The sequence below is a fragment of the Dendrobates tinctorius genome, unplaced genomic scaffold (assembly GCF_039654945.1).
Source record: "Dendrobates tinctorius isolate UK_male_01 unplaced genomic scaffold, ASM3965494v1 ptg000028l, whole genome shotgun sequence".
Classification (NCBI taxonomy): Eukaryota; Metazoa; Chordata; class Amphibia; order Anura; family Dendrobatidae; genus Dendrobates; species Dendrobates tinctorius.
The window spans coordinates 88,317,648-88,337,010 of record NW_027361696.1 but is presented as its reverse complement, the minus strand read 5'-3'; the positions used below and the strand labels follow the sequence as shown (position 1 = coordinate 88,337,010).

General features: G+C 45.2%; 1 long non-coding RNA gene across 1 annotated transcript in view; it reads right to left on the bottom strand.

Moving 5' to 3' along the window:
• Positions 1–19,363, bottom strand: part of LOC141085621 (uncharacterized) — a 384,296-nt gene that overhangs the window by 59,370 nt on the left and 305,563 nt on the right. The gene's annotated exons all lie outside the window — the stretch shown is intronic.

Here is a 19,363-nt window from a genome sequence, read left to right as displayed (position 1 = left end):
GTCATGCACATAACAGTCTGGTAAACACTGGATGTTCTGGCCCCCCATTGAAGTTAATGCGGTCCGGGTTCAGGTTCAGGTACTGCTCTGATACCCGAACCAAACTTTTTTTAACTGTTTTTTTTTAAGTTGCTGGACCTGAACATCCAGTGGTCCACCCATCTCTACTTGGGACCTTCTTTGATCAATGTATCAATGTATCAATGTCCCTTTTTATTCATTCTTATTTCACATTTTTTGTGAGGAGGAAAGAACAAAAACAGCAATTCTGGCATTGTTTTCTGTGTTTGTCTCATCTTGTAGGATAAACAACAGTATAGCATTATAGTACAGGTCATTTGGGATTTGGTGGTAGCAAATATGAGCAAAGGCTTTTTATTCCTAATTTTTTGTTGGGAAAAATGGGATTCAGAGTAGAGTTTATTTCTATTTATTTCATTCACATGTACCGTATATACTCGTGAATAAGTCGAGATTTTCAGCACTTTTTTTGTGCTGAAAACACCCCTCTTGGCTTATACACGAATCATATGCCAGAAAGCCAGCGAGGGAGGGGGAGCAGGAGAGCAGAAGACATCATACTCACCCTCCTAGAGTCTGCATATCAGGCTCTGCTACATCTCAGTCCCGGCGTCTGCTTCTCTCTTCCCGTCTTAAATATGGATGTGTCTCCACTCTCATAGGGGTGGGGCGCATATTTATTACTTAAATGAGCGGTATCACATGACCGCACAGGAAGAAGACAGGAAGAGAGAAGCAGGTGCCGGGATGTAGCAGAGCCTGATATGCAGACACAAGGAGGGTGAGTAGGTCTGGGGGAGTGTGAGCCATGCCATATTCACCTGTCCCCATTCCACCGCTGCGGTCCTCTGGCTGTGACGTTCAGGTCAGAGGGCACGATGACGTGTTTAGTGCACGTCCACTGTCTGAGCAGTCACTGCAGAGAGCCGGTGACGCTGAGGAGAAGCAGGCAGCGATGAAAGGGGAGTATGTAATTTTTTTAAATTGCAGCAGCATTATATGGGGCATATTTTAATATGGAGCATGTTATGGGGCCACCATTAACCTTTGTGCAGCATTATATGAGGCATATATTAATATGGAGCATCTCATGGGGCCACCATTAACCATTGTGCAGCATTATATGGGGCATATATTAATATGGAGCATCTTATAGTGCTACCATTAACCTTTGTGCAGCATTATATGGGGCATATATTAATATGGAGCATGTTATGGAGTCACCATTAATCTTTCTGCAGCATTATATGGAGCATATTTTTGTATGGAGCATTTTAATGGGGCCCATCATGAACTTTATGGAGCATCTTATGGGGCCCATTATGAACTTTATGGAGCATTATATGGGGCTTATTTTGTATGGAGCATCTTATGGGGACCATCATGAACTGTATGGCGCATTATATGGGGCTACTGATTCAATATGGATAATCAATAACATTAAACCTACTTATTTGTCAATTAATTTTACTTTTATTGGTATGCATTATTGAAATTTACCAGTTGCTGCTGCATTTTCCACCCTTGGCTTATACTCAAGTCAATAAGTTTTCCCATTTTTTGTGGCACAATTAGGGGCCTCGGCTTATACTTGGGTCAGCTTATACTCAAGTACACATGGTAATTTTTTATAGATTTTTTTATAGATTTTTTTCACTTTTTAGTTTCCAAAAAAAATCAGAACATTTAATCCTAAAATCTTAATACACTGTACTACTTGCATAGTGTACTGCATTACTGTATCCTGTTAATTTTATACAGACAGGAGGCTATTAAGGCCAGCATCAGGCAGAGATAATTAAAGCCACCATTACACATAGCGATATCGCTAGCAATATCGCTGTAAAGTCACCGATTTTGTGACGTAGCAGCGATATTGCTAGCGATATCGCTACATGTGATACTTCCGACCGGCTTCCCCGCTGATTATTGCTGGTCATGCGAGAAGGTCCTGGATCATTTCCGCCACTTCCTGCTGGGCTTCCTGTAGCGCCGTCGAGCGACGCGTGGACGCGGGCGGGAGGACGTCAGGATCGCCGCGTCTGACAGGTATGTAGCGACCCCCGACCCCTGCGATGTCACTGGTGAGATCTGCCTGTTTGGCAGCTCACTAGCGACCACTTGGCGATGCACCAGCGATCCATATCGTTGTCGGGATCGCTGGTGCATCGCTAAGTGTAACGGTACCCTTAGAGTGGGTATATGTAATGGAGGTCTCTGTTAGATCTTTGTTACTATAACAACACATCGGCACCCTGTGATTATGTTACTTTGGAGTTGAAAAATGGAGGGCTTTCTTCTGTCACATGCTTCACATAGGATATATAAGGGGATAAAGTGCTAGGATAAGTCAGAGAACTTGTCCTAGCAATTAAAGCAGAAGTCCAGCTATTTATATCAGTCACGCTTTTGCAGCTAATTTTATTTGGATAACAATAGTATAAAAATTGCCAAACCAGCCTGAAAAATTTACATATTTATTCCTATTAATACTACCAGTATCAGTACTTAAAGTAAATGAGTCAATCTGTAATTGTACTCATGAAGATGTTGAGAAAGGAGAGATACGGTGAAAAGTTATGTAATGCCTTTACTGGAAGAAAGGCATGCTGTGCTGGGAAAGCCTGTTATCTCTTCTAGTAGAAACAGTCAGTTACTTTGTTGATTCATTGTGCTACAGAGGGGCTTTGCGTAGATTTCAAGATTGTAGGTATAAAGAGTTTTTCTTCTGTAAGAAGATGTTCAACATGTTTGAAGCTCAGTTCACAGTTGGTTTCATGACTACTTGACTGTAAGGATCTGTGTACATAAAGGAACATTTTTCTTTAAAACATCTCCAGAATGATTCCAGAGCAGAGAGAAACAACATATTTTTCATAACTTGAGCTTTGTACTTCTGAGTAATAGAGCTAAGATGATCAGTCAAAATTCGAGTTTGACCATTCATGGGGTTTTTCCCAGAAAAATTGATTTGAAGAGAAGCTGTTTTCAGTCATTTGAATGTCTCTTATTATGGTCTCAGAGCTCTCCAAACATCAGAGCACAATAAAGATAAGATATACACAAATAGAATAAAAAATCATTTACTCACCTTTCCACTCATCTTTCTGGAACCTCACTGCTCACCACCACCCATCAGGTCCTTTTTACACCTTCTTATTACCGCTGCTTGCATTGAATACCAAGACTCTTCGCACTGGGTTGGCATTTCCGGCTCTGATGAGGCTGCCATTTTGTTGAATTCATGTAGAAGCAGATTACAAGTAAGTATTTTTGTGATATTCGAGTGGAATTAACCCCTTAGTGATGGAGCCAATTTTTAAAATTCTGACCAATGTCACTTTATGTGGTGATAACTCTGGAACACTTCAGCAAATCCCATTGATTTTCAGATTCTTTTTTTGTGGCACATTATAATTTATGACAGTGGTAAATTTACATTGATATGTTTTATGTTTATTTATAAAAAAATAACAGAAACTTGACAAAAATGTAAAAAAATTGCAATTTTCAAATTTGAATGATTATCCATATAATCTAGATAGTCATACCACACAAAAGCATTAATAAATAACATTTCCCACATGTCTGCCTTATATCAGCACCATTTTTAAAATGCTAATTTATTTTGTTTGGCTTTTAGGTTTAAAATTGTAGCAGTAATTTTTCATTTATTCAAGGAAAGTTACAAAATTTATTTTTTGAGGGACCTATCCAGGTTTGAAGTGACTTTTGGGGGTGCTATATATTGGAAAAACCCAAAAAGTGATACCATTTTAAAAACAGCACCCCCTGACATATTGAAAACTTCTGTCAGGTAGTTTATTAACCCTTCAGGTGATTTTCAGGAATTAATGCAAAGTGGTATAGCAGGAATGAAAAAATGTTTGTTTACCACCTAAATGTTGCTAACTTCTGAAATGACCACTATATCCGGGAGACTCTAAGGCCGCTATTTGGCAATGAACTGCTATGGAAACATCAGGACCACACAATCATGATCTCGGTGTGTCAATTAGATTAAAGCAGAAGCCCCCACAATCTATTAACCATTTTCCGATGTAGTCACTTTTTGACAGCAGCAACTAAGGGGTTAAACAGATATGGACGGTGCCAACACTGATCGTTTGTGATACAGGAAGTTGTCAGATATAGTGGATAGCCGACAGCTGCTGGATTGTCACCTTGTGGGGATGATATTCTCTTATATCTCAAGTCAGTAAAAATACGTATTGGCTGTCATTAAGGGGTTAAATTTGAGCAGGGTGACTCAGTGGTTAGCACTGTTGCTTTGCCGAACTGGGGTCGTGCATTCAAATCCCACCAAGGACAACATCTGCAAGGAGTTTGTATGTTCTCCCCGTGTTTGTGTCAGTTTCCTTCGGGTACTCCAGTTTCCTCCCACACTCCAAAGACAAACTGATAGGGAACATAGAGTGTGAGCCCCAATTGGGACACTAACATTAATGCATGTAAAGCACTGTTGAATTAATGGTGATATATAAGTGAGTAAAATAAATAAGTGAGTAAAATAAATAAATTCCACTTGAATATATACACTTATCTCTGCTAGGCAAGAACTGTATTTTATAAAGGGGTTTTGAACTCTAAGTCCCCGTCACACATCCTGGTGATTAATGTACTGAAAAAAAACAGTACTGGTGAGATCTGAGGTCTGTGTCAGTGTGCCATCCATGTTTATGCATGTGACATCCGTGTGTCCGTTTGCTGTCTGCATCAGTGTACTGTCAGTGTGACACATATGAAATCAAATGCATGATAGGTAGATAGATAGATGTCAGTGTGATTTCTAATCAGTGTTTTGCATGCTTATTTTTCTGTACTTGTATTAAAAATAAATAAATAAATAATTAAAAACACAGGATAGGGGCCCCCTTAATTTTCATAAACAGCTGATCGAAAGTCAATGACTGGGGGCTGATGTTAATATTTTGGGAAGTGGCCAACAGCCATAAATGTTCTCAGTTTACTAATATCAGCTCACAGCTGTTTGCTTAGCCTTTACTGGTTGTTATAGAGGAGACAAAAAATGATGTGGGGTCCCCTCTATATTTCCTAAGAAGCAAAGGCTAAGCAGAAAGATGTGGGCTGATGTCAATAGCCTAGGAAGGGGCCATAAATATTGGCACCTTCCCAGGCTAAGAACATCAGCTCTCAGCTGCCCCAGAAATGGTACATCCATTAATCCATTAGATGTGCCAAATCTGCCTCTTAATCTCGGCTCTTCACACTCTCTCTGGTGTAGTAGCAAGTGGTTTAATAGTTACGGGGTTGATGTCAGCTGTTTTATAGCAGTGGTGAGTTCTCCTTCAATGGAAGTCTTCAAACAGAGGCTGGACAGACATCTGACTGGGATGATTTAGCGAATCCTGCTTTGAGCAGGGGGTTGGACCAGATGGCCCAGGAGGTCCCTTCCAACTCTACGATTCTATGATTCTATATAAAGTACATCAAGCCCAGGGGCTAGTAAAGGAGAGGCATCTGTAAGACACCACCATTACTAACTATCTAGTCAAATGTAATAAAGATGCAAACAGATTAAAGTCATTTATTTGAATTAAAAATTCCCTGACCTTTTTTATCCATTTATTCATCAAAAATAAAAATAAAAAAGCAAAGCTTCACTCACTTTTCTGCCTATAATCCATTAGTGGCCTTGTCCCACAATGATTCAGATTGTTTGGTGAGCGGTCACATCAGTGATGTGACCTCTCACCACACCAGCTGGAATACACTGAGCTGAGCGTGAGAATGTAGCTTTGTGTGACCAGCAGTGACAAATGTTTAAGGTTACCACCATTCACAGGCAGTGCATCTCATGCTCAGCTCAGTGTATTCCGCTGGCATGGTGAAAGGTCGCATCATTGATGTGACCACTCACCAAACCTTCTGGATCGTCATGCAGCAAATACTCACAATGAATAACCTCATGTCCATTCATTGTGGTTAATCCTTGACCTTTTCATGCAGATCCAGCTGAAATAAATAGCGTGCTACCAATTGCAATATTTCTGAGATTTTTCATACATTTTCATACACAATCCCTGCTGAAATCTGTGTTGAATACTGTATTTTATTTGTGAATTAAACATTATAGATCAGTAAATAAAGAATGGGATAAAGGTAAAAAAATATTTTACAAGGCTTTTTTTGAACACTTTGTGTGATATTCTTGTTATTTAACTGATTAAGTTAGTTCGTCAGCATGAAAATAAGCAAGTTTGCAAATGACTTGCTTAATATCTGTTATTCTTCTGAAATGAAAGCTTTTATATTTCATGGTTTACATATAGCTTCCATGGAGCTCGTACACTACTGCCCTCCAAGACTCTGAGACCCAGAGTGTGAGGAGTAGTTACATTCCAGGAGAGGAGTTAACTTCTAATATCCTAGCCACTTTTCTCCAGCCCATTGATTTCTATACAGCAGTTACTTGCTCACCTCCTTCTCAGCTATTGACAAGCTGCTATTATAAATCTTGCTAAATCACCAGCCCACAGCATCAGCTTATCCCAGAGTAGCTCTCTTAATGACAGCTCTCAGTGAGCAGTGTGCTTAATTAATTACACTGTTATCACTATGTGTAAATAGCTGAATATGTTACATGAGAACTTGTGTTGAACTGTATTGTTCCACTAATACTAAAGTTCTACTAGAAAAATATTTAGAATTGAGAGTCCTTAGTGGTTGATACCTTTTAATGGCTAACTGAAAAGATGGTAATAAATTGCAAGCTTTCAAGACTACTCAGGTCTCTTCATCCGGCATAGACTAATGCAAAATCTCAAGAATCACATATTTATACACAACACAGCACAGAAATAATGCAATAGATAAGACAAGTGACGTGAAGCAGAACTATCATTATGGGAGAGGGATAAACATAAATATTGGAACAGTTCATAGATAAGGAGCAGTGTTGAGCAATACCATCCGATATCGTGAAATATCAGATCGGATTGGATCAGACCGATACCCAAAAAGTATCGGATATTGCCGATTCGGATACCGGAAACCAATGCACATCAATGGGACAGAAATATCGGCATTAAAAAAAACCCCTTTCTTTCCTTGTAGGCTAATTCTACATGAAGAAAAACGAAGAATAATGTAGAATGTATTGGGGGAGGTGGAGGAGACATTAAAGGCATAGAGGTTTAGTCCAATCAAATGGAATAGCAGTAATTTTTTTTTTAAGACGTTCGGAGTTACAAAAATATTGACTATGTTAAGCTTTTTTATGTTTTGTCAGATATGTATGTTTCACTACTTCAATGCTCTTCACCTTCTTTTTTACTTCTCCCACATTTTCTCCTTCATGATCCTCAGCAGCAGCAGCATCTTTTTCATCAACTTCTTCTTCACCTTTTTCATGTTGTTCTTCTGCACCTTCTTCCTATTATTCTTTTTTTATATTCTTCATATTCTTCTTATTCAACTATTATTCTTCTTCATATTCTACTTCTTCATCTTCTTCCTATTCTTCTTCTTCAACATATTCTTATTTGTGACAGTCATTCCTGTAGTTGTTATCTATAGAAGTTTGAAGATTACACCTTCCGTTCTGCCTGTCACAAAAGATTTACAACAGGATTTGTCCGCGTTCAGTTTGGCCTGCAGCAGCAGGCATTTTCCAGGGGCACCACGAGGAGGAACGGGCTCACCCCCATACACTGCTTAGTCTTCTTCTGCTTATAATTTAGATAATATCTTTCGCTCTGATTTTTAGTCTTATGCTTAATGTTCTTCTGCTTTTTGTTCTTCTGCTTCTTGGTCTTATGTTTCTTGGTCTTATGCTTCTTGGTCTTCTGTCTCTTGTTGTTCTGTATCTTGGTGGTTGTCTTCATGTTCTTTGTCCTCTTGGTCATCTTCTTGAGGGTCATCTTTTTGGTCTTCTTTGAGGTGGTCTTCCGGGTTGTCATCTTCTGGGTCATCGTTTTCGTGGTCGTCGTCTTCTTCGGGGTGGTCTTCAGGGTCGTTGTCTTCAGGGTCGTCGTTAGGGAGATCCAGAGTGATAACCAAAAACCATTTCCAAAAGCTTGAGCTTGGAAATGTAGCAGAAGGTACAAGAAGGCTGAGGAACTGCCGAGAACCAGCTGACGGTACTGGAACCTGGATGGGTAGCAGAAGCTGCAAGAGCCAATGGAACTAGCGAGGACCAGCTGACGGTGCTGGAACACGGAGGGGCAGCAGAAGGAACAAGAGCAGAGCCAATGGCACTACCGAGGACCAGCTGACGGTGCTGGGACCTGTTTACTAAGCAGGAGGTACCTGTGCTAGAAAGCACTACCAAGGACCAGCAGACGTTGCCAGAACTTGGATACTGAGAAAGAGGCACCTAAGCCAAAGGCTCTGCCGAGAACCAGCTGATGGTGCTGGAACCCGGATGGGCAGCAGAAGCTGCAAGAGCCAATGGAACTAGTGAGGACCAGCTGACGGTGCTGGAACCCAGAGGGGCAGCAGAAGGAACAAGAGCAGAGCCAATGGCACTACCGAGGACCAGCTGACGGTGCTGGAACCCGGTTACTAAGCAGGAGGTACCTGTGCTAGAAAGCACTACCAAGGACCAGCAGACGTAGCCGGAACTTGGATACTGAGAAGGAGGCACCTAAGCCAAAGGCACTGCTGAGAACCAGCTGACGGTGCTGGAACCCGGATGGGTAGCAGAAGATACCCATGAAAAACAAAGTTGCAAGGCCGCGAGCCGGCCGCAGTTACCGAAACCCACAGTCCTACAGGGGGTGCTTGTCCTATTGGCACTACGGAACCAGCCTTTGTTGCCAGATCCCGCAGCCCACATAGGAAGCCCATAAACTGCAGGCACCATAGACTCTGCTAACCCGACCGCAACATGACAGGACAATGTATTGGTGGCAAAGTGACATTGACACTACCCGGAAACAGCAGGCGTGCTGGAACCAGGCTGGGCAGGAGGGAGTACCTGTGGCAAAGACAATGCCGGGAAACAGCTGGCGGTGCTGGAACCCAGGGAAAATACTACAGAGTGGAGACAGAGGCCTAATTGGAGCAAGTTTAAAATCTGTAGTTGTGTGAGTGTGGACAGGGCAGGAGAAATTGCCGGACACACAGCTGGGGATCAGATGACTTTTCTGAACCCCAATAACACTGGCGCATATGTTGACTGTGGAGATGGCACTTCTGAGCAGCAACTCGCGATGTTGGAGCCCAGGGTCAATCAGGGTGTAGGCTGGGGCCTAATTTCATCAAGTTTAATATCTGTTGTAGACTACTACTGATTTTAAACCTGCTCCAATTAGGCCTCTGGCTCCACTCTGTCTCTAGTATTTACCCTGGCCTCCAACACCGCCAGTTGCTGCTCAGAAGTGCCGTCAGCACAATGAACACTTGTTCCTGTGTTACTGGGGTTCAGTAACATCAGCTGATCCCCTGATGTGTGTCCGGCAATGTCTCCTGCTCTGTCCAAATTCCCACTAACACAGGAGCTAGTGTTTTTCTCTGTGCAGACGGCACTTCTGAGCAGCAACTGGCAGTGTTGGAGCCCAGGGTCAATCATAGAGTAGGCTGAGGCCTACTTGGAGCAAGTTTTATATCTGATGTAGTTTGAATGTGGAGACAGCAGGAGACTTTGCCGGACACACAGCAGGGGAGCAGCTGGCATTACTTAACCACACAAACACTGGAGCATGTGTTTTTCTCTTTGCAGACGGCACTTCTGAGCAGCAACTGGCAGTGTTGGAGCCCAGGGTCAATCATGGAGTAGGCTGAGGCCTACTTGGAGCAAGTTTTATATCTGATGTAGTTTGAATGTGGAGGCAGCAGGAGATTTTGCCGGACACAAAGCAGGGGAGCAGCTGGCGTTACTGAACCCCACTAACACAGGAGCAAGTGTTTTTCTCTGTGCAGACGGCACTTCTGAGCAGCAACTGGCAGTGTTGGAGCCCAGGGTGAATCATGGAGTAGGCTGAGGCCTACTTGGAGCAAGTGTAAAATCTGATGTAGTTTGAATGTGGAGGGAGCAGGAGATATTGCCGGACACACAGCAGGGGAACAGCTGGTATTACTGAACCCCACTAACACAGGAGCTAGTGTTTTTCTCTGTGCAGATGGCACTTCTGAGCAACAACTGGCAGTGTTGGAGCCAAGGGTGAATCATGGAGTAGGCTGAGGCCTACTTGGAGCAAGTGTAAAATCTGATGTAGCTTGAATGTGGAGGGAGCAGGAGATATTGCCGGACACACAGCAGGGGAGCAGCTGGCGTTACTGAACCCTACTAACACAGGAGCTAGGGTTTTTCTCTGTGCAGACAGCACTTCTGAACAGCAACTGGCAGTGTTGGAGCCCAGGATCAATCATGGAGTAGGCTGAGGCCTACTTTAAGCAAGTGTAAAATCTGATGTAGTTTGAATGTGGAGGGAGCAGGAGACATTGCCGGACACACGGCAGGGGAGCATGTTGTGAGTTCATTTTCCCCTTCACCATTGAGGTCTGATGAACTCCCTATTCTGGGGAAGGAAGGTAGTGAGGTTGATTACCAAGCATCTGGGCAGGATGATGATGACTGGGTGATGGGAATTACTGACTGGATATAAGGCAGCCGACGCCCTTCTGCCTTGCTGGTGATCTCTCTGAGGGATTCTAGGAGACCAGTCTGATTCCTGCTCCTCAAAAGCTAAGTTTTCTGCATTTGTGTTTTGGTTTTGTTTTTCCTTGTTTTTCTGGATTTCTGCCATTCCCTGCTGGGGTGTGCTGAATTCCTTTTTGCTCTGTCTTCAGAAAATACCTGAGTACTGATATAGTCTTTTTGAAGCCTAGCGTCTTCAGGGCTTTTTTTCCCTATCAACTGTTGGCTCTTGTTTTGATAGGGTTTTGGCGGATTACAGACAACAGCTTTTCTTTCCTGTCCTATGTAGTTAGCTTGGGCCCCATCGTTTGCTCAGCCTATCTTTCCATCTGTGTGAGTGTTTTTTCATCTTGCTTCACCGTCATTATATGTTGGGGGCTGCCTTTTGCTTTGGGGTCTGCTCTGGGGCAGTTTAGATTTCCCTTTCTGTCTTTAGGCTATGTAGTTCTCCGGCTGTGATCGAGGGGTCTAGGGCACCGTAGGAACCCCCCACGGCTACTGCTAGTTGTTGTTGATTGGTTCAGGGGTCTGTAATCCGATAGCTGCCAACTTCTCTGGTTTTCTGGACTTAGCTAGTATTTCTGTTTTTTGCCTCCTACAGTGACTCACTCATAACAGAATCACCAGCCATACCGCAGATCCTAGGGTACTCAATAGCAGGAAAGAATTGTAAAAAAAAAAAAAAAAGTGTGTATATTTTTTTCTCTATATCTCTGAGGCAGTAGGGGGAATTTTTTTTTCTCTCAATGGAGATAAAGCAATTGTCTGATCATGTGGAGCAGCTCGCTGCAGAAGTGCAGGGAATTTCCGCCTACCTTGCTCATTCACATGCTGCTGAACCAAAGATCCCTACTCCTGATGTGTTTTTTGGGGATTGGTCTAAATTTTTGAATTTCAAAAATAATTGTAAATTATTTTTTGCCTTGAAGCCTAACTCGTCAGGGAGCTCCGCGCAGCAGGTTAAAATTGTCATCTCTTTGCTGCGTGGCGATCCCCAGGATTGGGTGTTTTCTTTGAAACCAGATGATCCTATTCTGACTAATGTGAACGCATTTTTTCAAGCCTTGGGGTTGTTGTATGATGAACCTAATGCTATTGATCAGGCTGAAAAGACCCTGTTGGCATTGAGCCAGGGTCGAGATTCTGCAGAATGGTACTGTCAAAAATTCCGAAAGTGGGCGGCCCTTACTACCTGGAATGATAATGCCTTGGCAGCTCTCTTTCGGAAGGGTTTGTCAGAAGCCGTAAAAGATACTATGGTGGGATTTCCTGCTCCCTCTGGTCTTAACGATTCTATGTCATTAGCCATTCAGGTTGATCGGTGTTTACGTGAACGCAGGACTGCACGAGAGGTGTTGCCACCTGTTGAACAAGTGTCTGAACCTATGCAATGTGATAGAGTTTTGACCAGGGAGCAACATCAGGAGTTTAGAAGGCGTAATAAGTAGAGTTGAGCGAAACGGGTCAAAAAATTTCAAAAGTCGCCGACTTTTGGCAAAGTCGGGTTTCATGAAATGAAACCCGACCCTAGGATGAGGTCGGCCACGAGGTCGGCGAATTACGCGCCAAAGTCGCGTTTCAAAAGTTTGTTTTGCGCTCTTTTTCAGGCAACCAGGATCCACGGACACTGTGGGCAATGTGATGACATAGGCAGGGGTCACCACCATCTTTCAGAAGGGCATGCAAGTGATTGGCTTGCTTTGGTGGGCGTCACAGGGGTTATAAAAGGGCGTGCACGCCGACCGCCATCTAACTTCTGCCGATCTTAGCATAGGGAGAGGTTGCTGCTGCTGATTCTTTAGGGAGAGCGTTAGGCAGGGAAGAAGAAAAAAAAAACTGCTTCTGCTGCTAGCGATTTTGCCTGTAGAACACACCAGTCACTGTGTGTGCAGTGCAAGGGGAGGCTATATTGTGGTGGATCAGCGGTGTTGGTTGTTAGGCTGCCTTCTAAGGCTTCCTGACAGCTGCATTGCTGTTTACCCACTGCTCTGCAAACTGCTTTTTTAAAAGCAATCCCAATTTTTTTTTTTGTCCTGCTGAGGTACTGAGCGTGCATTTTTTCACACCATACAGCGGTGTACGCTCCTCACACAGTACCGTGTAACGGCTGTTATCACGGCCACAGTGAAGCTATCTGTGTGTCACTCTGTGAGAATAAGTCGAGGACATGTTCTGTTCTTACAGACCTGCACCTACTAGTTTTGTCTAGCTTTCAAACAGTTAAATATATTTGCTGTTTGATCACATTCAAAACTATAGAGAGACAGCGTGTGTCTGGCCGTATACTTAAAAAACACGGAGCTTGACAATTTTACGTACACCGGACAGCCGTGTACGTGCACGCTCCTCTCAGTACTGTGTAACGGCTGTTATCACGGCCACAGTGAAGCTATCTGTGTGTCACTGTGGAAGGATAAGTGGAGGACTTGTTCCATTGTTACAGACCTACACTCTAGGGAGATTCCTATTCTGCCCAATTCTACATACACCTTGTAGTTTGTGATACACTAGCCAAATTCTGCCTGTGACATAGCGCTCTGATATTCAGTGGGCCTCACACAATCCAAAAGTGTCCAGTGTCCACTAGTGTGTGCAGAAATTCAAAATCTCCCTTATCCTGTAGTCACTTTTTTCAAACCTGTGCCATCGAGCCTGTGACATAGCGCTCTGATATTCAGTGGGCCTCACACAATCCAAAAGTGTCCAGTGTCCACTAGTGTGTGCAGAAATTCAAAATCTCACTTATCCTGTAGTCACTTTTTTCACACCTGTGCCATCGAGCCTGTGACATAGCGCTCTGATATTCAGTGGGCCTCACACAATCCAAAAGTGTCCAGTGTCCACTAGTGTGTGCAGAAATTCAAAATCTCCCTTATCCTGTAGTCACTTTTTTCACACCTGTGCCATCGAGCCTGTGACATAGCGCTCTGATATTCAGTGGGCCTCACACAATCCAAAAGTGTCCAGTGTCCACTAGTGTGTGCAGAAACTCAAAATCTCCCTTATCCTGTAGTCACTTTTTTCACACCTGTGCCGTCGAGCCTGTGACATAGCGCTCTGATATTCAGTGGCCTCACACAATCCAAAAGTGTCCAGTGTCCACTAGTGTGTGCAGAAATTCAAAATCTCCCTTATCCTGTAGTCACTTTTTTCACACCTGTGCCATCGAGCCTGTGACATAGCGCTCTGATATTCAGTGGGCCTCACACAATCCAAAAGTGTGCAGTGTCCACTAGTGTGTGCAGAAATTCAAAATCTCCCTTATCCTGTAGTCACTTTTTTCACACCTGTGCCATCGAGCCTGTGACATAGCGCTCTGATATTCAGTCTGATATTCAGTGGGCCTCACACAATCCAAAAGTGTCCAGTGTCCACTAGTGTGTGCAGAAATTCAAAATCTCCCTTATCCTGTAGTCACTTTTTTCACACCTGTGCCATCGAGCCTGTGACATAGCGCTCTAATATTCAGTGGGCCTCACACAATCCAAAAGTGTCCAGTGTCCACTAGTGTGTGCAGAAATTCAAAATCTCCCTTATCCTGTAGTCACTTTTTTCACACCTGTGCCATCGAGCCTGTGACATAGCGCTCTGATATTCAGTGGGCCTCACACAATCCAAAAGTGTCCAGGGTCCACTAGTGTGTGCAGAAATTCAAAATCTCCCTTATCCTGTAGTCACTTTTTTCACACCTGTGCCATCGAGCCTGTGACATAGCGCTGTGATATTCAGTGGGCCTCACACAATCCAAAAGTGTCCAGTGTCCACAAGTGTCTGCAGAAATTCAAAAATCTCCCCTGTCCTATAGACACCTTGTACCTTGTTTTACATTACTATATAGTTTGTTGGATTTTGTCTACATTTCTACCAAAAATGAGAAAGGCAGGTGGAAGAGGCCGTGGAATTGGGCGGGGGTTGGCAGCTGGTAATGATGGTGTTGGTGGTGGATCTGATGGTAGTGGCAAAAGCAAAATAGGACCGAATGCAGGAGGTGTTGAGCCTGCGTCATCGTCTGGCTCCACAAGGCCTCGAAGGCTTAGTTTTCTAGGAGTTGGCAAACCGCTTTTAAAGCCAGAGCTTCAGGAAAAAGTTTTGTCTTACATTGATGACTCAGCCTCTAGCTCTATCGCCTCCTCTTCTGAAGTTGTAAAAAATAAAAGCACTGAGTCGTCATTGGAGGCTCATGTTCATGAACCACACCTTTCCTTGTGTCCTTCACCCCAACCAAGATTGAAGGATGACGCAGGCCATACTACTGATTACTCCATGGAGCTGTTTTCACATACCATGCCTGGATTATCAAGTGAAATGGTGAATTACCCAGGCCAAGATGAATCTGACATGGAGTGCACTGATGCACAGCCGCTGATAGATGATTCTGCTGGTACATTCACTCAGAGCACTACATTGTCCTCGCAGTGTACAGAGCCAGATTCTGACCCTGATGAGACTCAGGTGCCCCTTCCCGCACACTTTACCACCATACACGGTGACACAGAGGAAGGTGCACATGACATTGAAGAGGAGGTGATGGATGACCCAGTTGTTGACCCAGATTGGCATCCATTGGGGGAAGAGGGTGCTGCTTCCAATAGCTCAGATGAGAAGGAGCATCCACAGCAGACATCGACATCGCAACAGCTGTTATCTGGCAGGCCCGGAGCACTCCAAAGACAGGTTCCAAAAATCAAAAGAGTTGCTGGACAGCTTGTCCAGAGAGTCAAAATATCACAGCGTGCTAGGCCGCAAAATGTCTGCCAAAGTAGGAAGAGTGCAGTGTGGCACTTTTTTGAACAAAATCCTTATGATCAGGCCAAGGTTATCTGTAAGAAGTGCGCAAAGACCTTTAGCCGAGGGAAAAATCTGAAAAATTTGAATACCAGTTGCATGCTTAGACATTTAACCTGCATGCACTTGCAAGCGTGGACACAACACCAAACCTCAAGTGCCACATGTGCAACTGATCACAAAGAAGGTAGTCAGCAACGCTACATTGTTTCCCCCACTGTAAGCCCACCGGTTAGCACAGCAGCAAATGTTGAGGTGTCAGTGCAAGGCCACAGCAGTCAGGGAATCCCACTGTTATATCAACGAAATACTGAATCTAGGCCATCAGAAAGAACACCAACTCCATCACCATCATCAACCCTCTCTCAGTCCGCCCTGTCCACCGCTACTTCCACCATATGCAGCTCTCAAGTCCAACTCACCCTCCCAGACACTATGAGTAGGTCAAGAAAGTACTCAGTCTCTCATCCGCGTACACTGGGTTTGTACGCCGACATTGCCAAACTAATCTCGTTTGAGATGATGCCCTTTCGGTTGGTGGAAAGCGCAGCTTTCCGTGAACTCATGGCCTATGCAGTACCACGCTATGACCTACCCAGTCGCCACTTCTTCTCTTGCAAAGCCATCCCAGCCTTCCACCATCATGTAAAAGACCGCATTGTCCATGCACTCAAGCAGTCAGTAAGTGGAAAGGTGCACCTCACAACTGATGCATGGTCCGGTCGGCATGTCCAGGGCCGTTACGTGTCCATCACTGCGCACTGGGTTAATGTGGTGGATGCAGGGTCCACAGGGGACAGCGGTTGTGGGACAGTGCTGCCTAGCCCACGGCATAGGAAACAGTTGGCTGTAGGCGTTCGACCCTCCTCCTCCTCCTCCTCCTCCTCCTCCAGAAGCGAAAGCTCGTTCACAGAGCGCAGTCGTACGAGCACTCCATCTGCAGCTGCCACTGTTGCACACGAGGTGTCCCCCTATCGAGCAGGTAGTGGAAAGCGTCAGCAGGCTGTGTTGCAGATGATGTGTTTGGGCGACAGACACACCGCCGAGGTGCTGGCCGAGTACTTTCAGCGACAAACTGAGTCATGGCTGGGCAGTGTACATCTTGAGGCAGGCAAGGTAGTTAGTGATAACGGCCATAATTTTGTGGCAGCCATAGCCCTTTCAAAACTCAGCCACATACCTTGCTTGGCTCACACCTTGAACCTGGTGGTGCAGTGCTTCCTCAAAAATTATCCGGAGTTAACAGCCCTGCTCCAGAAGGTGCGAAGACTGTGCGCGCACATCCGCCGGTCGCCTGTACACTCCGTTCATATGCAGAAGCTGCAGCGATTGCTCCACCTTCCCAACCACCGCCTCATTATCAACATTGCAACAAGGTGGAACTCCACCCTGCACATGGTGGAGCAGCTGTGCGAGCAGAGGCAGGCCATAATGCATTTGTGGGAGGATACACGGCCAGGCACTTTGAGAGCAGACATGGAATTGAGAGGTGTGCAGTGGTCGAAGCTGAAAGACCTCTGTAAAGTCCTTCAGTGTTTTGAGGAATGCACACGGCTGGTAAGCGCAGACGACGCCATCCTAAGCATGAGCATCCCACTTATGCGTCTGCTCATGCAAACTTTGACGCACCTTAAGGAGCAGGCGTCTGCAGCCAATCTTGATGAGGAGGAAGAGGAGGAGGGAATCCTTGATAACATTCAGCCATTGTCTGCTCAGGGACCTCTCCTGGACGAGGTGGAGGAAGAAGAGGAGGAGGAGGATGATGATGGGTATGATTACTTAGGGGAGGAGAATGCATATCGTGGGGCAAGTGAAAATGTTGGCGTGGCAAGGTCTGGTACAGGGTTTGTGCGTGACTGGAGGGATGTGGATTTGCCAGAAAGTGCTCCTCCACCCAGCACTCGCAGTGCATCATTGACACCGGGAACATAGGCCCACATGTCAGATTATGCCTTGCAGATCCTAAAAAGGGACCCCTGCATTGCCAAAATGATGAACGATGACGACTACTGGTTGGCCAGCATCCTGGATCCACGCTATAAAGGCAGATTACAAAACATCATGCCACAGGAGAACCTTGACCTAATATTGGCTAATAAACAAGCAACTCTGATAAATCGGTTGCTTGAGGCATTCCCAGCACACAGCAGCGGTGATGGTTCTCACACGAGCCGTACGGGCCGGGGGCAGCTTGGCAGAGGTGTTCATGGTGCACACAGCAGAAGTGGCGTTGGAGACAGGGGTTTCATGACAATGTCGTGGACTGATTTTTCAAGTACCGCTCACACAACTGGTAATACTGCATCGATGGAAAGTGACAGGAGACAGCAGTTGTCAACTATGGTTACAAACTACTTTTCCTCCCATATCGATGTTCTCCCACACAGGTCATTCCCCTTTGACTATTGGGCCGCTAAACTGGACACCTGGCCTGAATTGGCACAATATGCCTTACAGGAGCTCGCTTGCCCAGCTGCAAGTGTGCTATCGGAAAGAGTCTTCAGTGCAGCTGGATCAATCCTGACAGAAAAAATGACCCGACTGTCAACCCAAAATGTGGATGATCTATCCTTCATTAAAATGAACGATGCATGGGTTTCCAAGGATTTTGTCCCACCTTCCCCTGATGACACATAGGGTGACAGAAAAATGGCTTGCTTTGGTCCACCTCTTCCTGGGACTTGACCTATTTCGCCTTTTGCATCAGCTGAATGTCCAACATCAACATATGCCACTTTCTAAAACTCCCTAACTGTGCTGCCTCCCCCCCCATGGCCGGGGTCACCACCTAGCGCACGACACCGTGCGAGTGCCATTGCCCTGGACAGGTGGGTAGGCCGACTCTTGGGCGTGGGCCCTGGCACAGGGTCCCTCATAGTGCAATCAAGTGTCTCTGACGGTGGTGGTGCACACCCGCCGTCAGACACACCGCCGTACTATGAGGGGCCCAGTGCCAGTACCGACGCCCACGAGTGGGCTCCCCTTGCTTGGGCAGGGCCCCAGCATTTGCAATCTTTACCTCTCCCTGCTCCTCCGCTGTATAGTCTGGGCCGTCAAATCCATACTGTGCCTGACACCGCCTGAGCCTGCCTCCTGATGTATAGACATATATTTTGAATGTGTACGCTATCCATACATGTTATCCGGGGATACGGTACCCTTTCTCACCTTTGTGCAATCACGTGCAATCCATACTGGGCCTAACACCGTCTGAGCCTGCCTCCTGATGTATAGACATATATTTTGAATGTGTACGCTATCCATACATGTTATCCGGGGATACGGTACCCTTTCTCACCTTTGTGCAATCACGTGCAATCCATACTGGGCCTAACACCGTCTGAGCCTGCCTCCTGATGTATAGACATATATTTTGAATGTGTACGCTATCCATACATGTTATCCGGGGATACGGTACCCTTTCTCACCTTTGTGCAATCACGTGCAAGCCATACTGGGCCTAACACCGTCTGAGCCTGCCTCCTGATGTATAGACATAAATTTTGAATGTGTACGCTATCCATACATGTTATCCGGGGATACCGTACCCTTTCTCACCTTTGTGCAATCACGTGTAATCCATACTGGGCGTGAGAACGGCTGGCGAGCTGTTAAGCATGCTACAGCACCTGTGGTTTGCACACGTAAGTTTTTCATTTTTTCAGGAATGACGGTTAGGCCTAATTCCAGAACTGCGGTTGACCTGCACTTACTGGGAAATCATCGTTCGCGGGTAATAATTGTAATCAGTGATTCCCATCACTAACGTTGTTCAGCGGGTTATCTGCACCTGTAAGTGACAAACGCTGGCCTTTTCAGTGTAGCGCACATGCAGCCACGGACATGTAAGGGCATGACACACCAGTTATTGGCCAATCTCATGTGCCAGAGCCTCACGTGTCCCTCTAGTAAGCCGGACTCGGACCGCGGGGC